Source organism: Anabrus simplex, chromosome 3, assembly GCF_040414725.1.
Source record: "Anabrus simplex isolate iqAnaSimp1 chromosome 3, ASM4041472v1, whole genome shotgun sequence".
NCBI lineage: Eukaryota > Metazoa > Arthropoda > Insecta > Orthoptera > Tettigoniidae > Anabrus > Anabrus simplex.
Window position 1 is genome coordinate 234,751,760 of NC_090267.1, and position 6,000 is coordinate 234,757,759.

At 36.2% G+C, this 6,000-nt stretch overlaps 1 protein-coding gene across 1 annotated transcript in view; it reads left to right on the top strand.

Moving 5' to 3' along the window:
* LOC136866182 (LINE-1 retrotransposable element ORF2 protein) overlaps positions 1 to 2,649 on the top strand; it is a 155,591-nt gene extending 152,942 nt beyond the window's left edge. The window contains exon 2 of the mRNA XM_068226642.1: positions 2,030 to 2,649. The gene's annotated coding sequence lies outside the window, so the exon portion shown is untranslated. The remainder of the gene's footprint in view (positions 1 to 2,029) is intronic.
* Positions 2,650 to 6,000: the final 3,351 nt, after the last annotated feature.

A 6,000-nucleotide genomic window follows, 5' to 3' on the forward strand; every position in this document is an offset into this window, starting at 1 on the left:
TAAGAATCTATTCTGACTACGAGTATGAGGACATTGTACTTACGTCGCACATGTGCTAGTGTCCTCTTTATAAGTGTCTGATGACATTGTTGGGGTTGATTCCATTACATGTTCCTCACCACAGTATTAATTAAGGAATATTCTCCATTGACCTAAAACAAGAACTGTGGCTCGGGCAAACTCATGACTGCCAAGGACTCTAAAATCACTAAATGAAGTGGGTGAATCAATGGACATTTATCACTCACCACCTTCCAAAATTAGACGTGCCGTAATGACCACGAGAGGGTAAGGTTCTCTCTGTGTAAAAATGTAAATATGTCTCTAGTTTCATTTTGAATATGGTAGTTATTTTAGGAGATTTGTATATATTTATGTAACGTGTATTTGTTATACATAATGTTTTACTGAATCATTTGTAATTGAGAACATATCCTGTTGATGATAAATAAATCTATCTTTGTATCTATCTATAATTGAACTTCATTCCCATCTGCACAGATGCACTTCATCATTTGAACATTGTTTATCAGTACTAGTTGCTCATATCCTCCAGCAATGTTTGAGCTGATGGCTCGGTTTCTTCCATTATAATTATATTGTCGCCATAATTTGCATTTTTGAACAAGCTTCCGTTAACTTCAACTTAACAGACAGTACCATCGTAGTTGTCACATATGATATTTGCTATCTTGTTTGGTATGCCAGTAGCAAGCGTAACATTCCATATCAAGTTCCTGTGAATGGTATCAAAATCACTTTTGAAATCAATAAATACTGCAACAGTTCTTTCGCTTCATTCTATGCTGTTTTTCAGAACCTGTCAAAGGGTGAATGTTTGATTAGTGCAAACTCTGCTGAGCGTAAAGCCACATTGTTGTTCTCTGCTAGCTTCTTCACGCATTGTCTGCAGATGAGGTTTTTATATCTGAGCCATGACCTTTCTTGAAGAGTGGGACACTACTTGCCAGTTTCCAGTATGATGGTACCTTTTCTTTTCTTAAACCCAGATTATGGTGAATGGCTTGTGTGATAAATCCACCACTCCAGGATAGTTACACAGATTAGTAAAAATATGGTTATATTCACCACAATTGGCATGGCTCGTCTTGTATCTACATATTCTTAAAATTATACTCAACTAGCATCAAACCTTTCACTGAATCTGTGTTCTGGTAATTCCTTTCATATGTCCACTGTGTTGAAATTAAGGAGTTACTAACGCTAATACAGTGAAATGCTTGCTGTGATGTCATGCTAAATGCAGCTAACAGCGACCTGTAATTTTATCACATGAATGGTGAGCAGCGCATGGCTAGTTTGCAGACAGAAAAATTGGAAAATATGATTGACATGCCATCTTATGGCAGAGTTTCTAAAAATAGTGCTTTGAAAGCAAATTGCCTAAATATCGAAATTGAAATTACTGTTCTCTGAAATGGAGGATGTCTTGTCTCGCTGGATGAGGGTCAATGATAATTTCCAAACAAAAACCAAACCTTCTGGTGCAAACAGCCCCAAAGGGCCCAGGCCTACCAAGTGACTGCTGCTCAGCCCAAAGGCCTGCAGATTATGAGGTGTCGTGTGGTCAGCACAACAAATCTTCTCGGCCATTATTCTCGGCTTTCTAGACCATGTCCGCTATCTCACTCTCGGTTAGCTCCTCAGTTGTAATGACGTAGGCTGAGCGGACCTCGAACCGGCCCTCAAATCCAGGTAAAAATCTCTTAACTTACCAGGAATCAAACCCGGGGCCTCCAGGTAAGAGTCAGGCACGCTACCCCTACACTGCGGGGCCGGCTCAAGGATAATCTGTAGTTCTAATACCTGCAAGCACTTCGGCTGAGCAGTAGGCGTACATCCTTTTACTAAAGCTATTTATTTGTGTTATTCATTCAAGGCAGTAGGAGTTTTATTTTCATTTTGAGAATGTAACCTTAGGTCTGTGCTTTGTGGAACATCACAGTTAAATTGAAATAACAAATAACGTAGTTCAGCCTATTCAATACATCTGTTTTTGTTTTTTCAGGCAAAGCAACTACTACATCAGCAGGGAGTTCCAGTGACATGGCACAGGAACCTGTTAGCAGTGTCGCTGCTCCTGCTGACAGTGCAGAGACTCGAAGTTTGGTGGATGAAGCTGCGGAGGATCATGACGAACATAAAGATTGTGAGGCACAGGTTGCTGCTGATTGACAATGGTGGAGTAAGAGGATTCCAGAATATTGCGATGTGCAAGGAGAAATTGAATCTGTGATAATGTGCAAACGGTGACCTGAAGTTCCTATGTATCTTACATCCAGAGATTTCTTTGGAATAGTTTAGCAGTTAAGTACGTAAGCTAGTGGTGTTCAAGATATTTATTTTTTGAATGCCAGTACTTTCATTTGTTGCCATTATAAATATCATTAAAATAAGTTGCATATCATTTTCAGTGAATAGTTGATATAGGAATGGACAGAGAACATGGTAGAAGAGTTCAGGATGAGCCTACATCTTGATCAAGTTTTCTTTGAAGACTGAAACTATGATTATTATTTTGTGCCCTTCATTGTTCACAAATGCTGTATTTATCTGCATTGCCATCGCATAGGATGTGATTCTGTTTTCCAAGACTTATATTTCTGCAGTGTTTTAAGAAATTCAAAAGATACCTTTTTCAAATTTAAGTAGGTTGAACCATAATATGTGAATAGGTACAGTGAGGTCAGATTATCTTTTAGCAGAGTTTGGTACAATCCTTGGTTGGGAGCCGGTACACAGTCATTTTAAGGTTAAATCAGTCATGTTAATGGCACCTGGCTGGCTGCTTTTTGCTATCAGTTGAGGCCTAGAGCTGTAATCATGTTTCTTAATAATCTTTTCTATGTGGTTTTTGTAGTACTCTTGTGGTGTGTGTGTGTTTGTTTGTTACTTATCATTGAAATGGCAGCCAGAATGTTTTCATGTATGAGACATACGTAAAAACTAAATCATGTTGAGAGGTCTGTAGGCAGTTCCTACAGAAATTCCCTGGCGTTCAAGTTCCAAACAGAGATACCGTTAGGCAATTAGTTCTTAGATTTAGAGAAACTGGTTCATTAAACACTAGAATTTGCAGGCAAAAACCAACTGTGCTAACAGAAGTAAAACTAGCTGAAATCGGGGCAACATTTGAACACTCTCCAACAAAATCCCTGAATTGTTAGTCCCAGGAAGTAGGCATTTTAAAATGATCAGCCCACACATCTAAACTTTAAAAACTGAAACAGAAAGGAATGGAGTGAAAATCCTGACAGTCAGGCGCTGCAGTAGACGACCAGTCTGCTTATGGCTGAGAAAGATGATCTGACCTCACTGTACTTCTCTGAAGTAATTTGCCTTTAATGTTCCATCAAGGCTACAATGCTACACAGATGAGATATCTATCTTCCAGAAATACAGAGATCTCTAGCAAGTAGATTCATTGGTGGAATTCCATAGTTGGTCCTTGAAATACACTTGTACCAAAATTTTCTGAATTGGCTTGAAATAATTAGACCTACAGTATTATACTCTTTAGATTATATGCAGTTCAATTTCCAGTTATATATTTTAAAAAATGTAAACAGAGGGATGTAATTTTACATAAGAGATATTTTGCTTCATTGTAGAATAGCATTATTTAGGGGATCACTGTTTTGAAACGGTTGGCTCATCAAAATGTCCCCCCTCTAGTTCTCTTCCCAAAAGTAGAATGTGGTCATGGCAGTACAACGTAAAGGCTCAGAAGAAAACATTAGTATGAATAATTTTAAATTTTATTCTGCAGTGTAGGCAAATACAGTCTAATTCTACAAACAATGTCAGTTCCATGGACAAATGTCGATTTCTAGAGAGGTCCCCTGAAGCAAGGTTGTAAAAATTAATTGAACAATTTAATGGCAAAGAAGCATCCATCTTAAATATAAGCATAGATCTTAATTTTGATTATTCTACACCATTTCTAACTAAGTATTTGCATGGGAGACATTAAAGTGATCTGTACAGCCTTTACAAACATTACAGCTTCGGGAAGTAATCATTCAGCTTTGTCTGTGTAAATTTAGAAAAAAAAATTTTTCCTGTGATATTTGCAAAAAAGGAATAGAGTCTAGCCATCCCCATCCTCATACTCATGATCCTGTATGACACAAATTGTTAATAATCTTAATTGAAAAATAATTTTTAGTTCTTTTTAAGATTTTCATTTTGCTTGTAGTTGGAATCTGGGAGAGAAATTTGCCGATATGAAGTGTCAATTCTCAAGTGATGATATATTGTTGTTACTATTGGACAACAATAAGTTCATGTTTGCGGGATGAGGAAGCGGCATGCGGAGGAAAAGTAGCTTGAAGGCAGGGTCAGATTTGTCTCCACTACTGAACATTAGATGCAACTAGTTTCAGAAATTTGATCACCACACTCCTCTTAGTTCAGGTAGTGCAGGTATAGAAAGCGAAACAAAATGAAGAGTGAATCTGTATTATGCAAATCACATAAGCAAGAACTGTAGGAACACAATTTCTCATTGCACCAGTATAAAATTTAGCTAGTTCTTAATCACATGGAGATCAAAATAATCTAAAACTTCCTCCACATGTTCCTGTCGAAACTGTTCCTTTGCTGGACTAGATTAAATTTGCTGTTCAAACACCTTTCAAGCTCTCTCTTAATATCACAATGTTTTGGATATATTTGCATGTAGTGCAGCTGTAACGATTGACACCAAAATCTGCTTGGGTTTTGACTCTTCCACACACACTCTTATTATATTCACAGTTGCATTGCGAGCTTGACTATGAATAACTTGTCCATGTTTCCTTGACTACAATATTCTATACCCAAATACTGACAATAGGAAACTAATTGCCTTTACATACACTACTGTAGGGACTAGGATTATTTTGACGGTTGAGAGCAATACTACCGTAACTAGCATTTTTCTCATCTTACACTAAAGCAAATGAAATTTCCCGTGTATGCCGGAAATCACCGTGGATGCTTATGGCTGTCAATATTGCATAGATCGCTGAGAGCTATGAGTCTAATATTCCAAATCATACAGATAATGTTGGTATATGCTGTAGATCCTGTACTCTTATATTATTTTGCCATCTGAAAGTAATTTGTAATATTGTTGATTATACGCCTAATATTTTTCAAAATATTGTTTAAAACCGGGTGAATTATCTTTAAGTAGTTATAGTACTGTAAATTGCTGGATAGACCTTTTATTATAATATTGTTGGCTTAAGTGGCCATTTCGTATTCTGACCAAGGACCAGCCAGTTAAGAGGATGTTCACTGTTGTCAAATTTTGTTTTCAATTGTTAATTGCTTTTTTCCCTGCTGAATATGGACATTTAATCATATTTATGTTCCCATGTTGAGAATTCTTGTTCAGTTTATTTTAGTCAACTGTAAATATCTCATAATGCAGTAATATATGTTACTGCAAGCATCCGTGTTTTATTCTTTATCTTTTATGTTCTTTATCTGGGTTGGACCCTTCTGTTGTTCTATGTATAGATTGCCTATGTTTCAAATATATTAGGCATCAGTTGCCTTGATAAAGAATCTAGTAATGTATTTGAATCGTTGGCAACCTATTCATAATGTTAGTTGAATGAATGTATGGTCCAACCCAGACCAAAACATTCTTTTAGTTCAAGAGATCATGGAAGCTTCAAATGAAAGATAAGCTACTCCTTGTATTTATTGTTTTTTTATATTTGTGGATTTCACACTTTTATGAGATTTTAAAAATTGTAGTTTTATGAAAACTGAAGAGGCTCGATTGTTGTAAAATACTGGTACCTCTTTTGATTTGTTACAAATTTCAGAATTGTGTTAATGAAGAAAATCTTTTTCCATTTATGTAATATTTTTTTATTTATACTGTAAATATATATTCAACAATACAGTACATTTTCTCATTAATTAGTGTGTTTATTTTATTAATAATAACAATGTTATTGGTCTTAAATCCCCACTAACTAC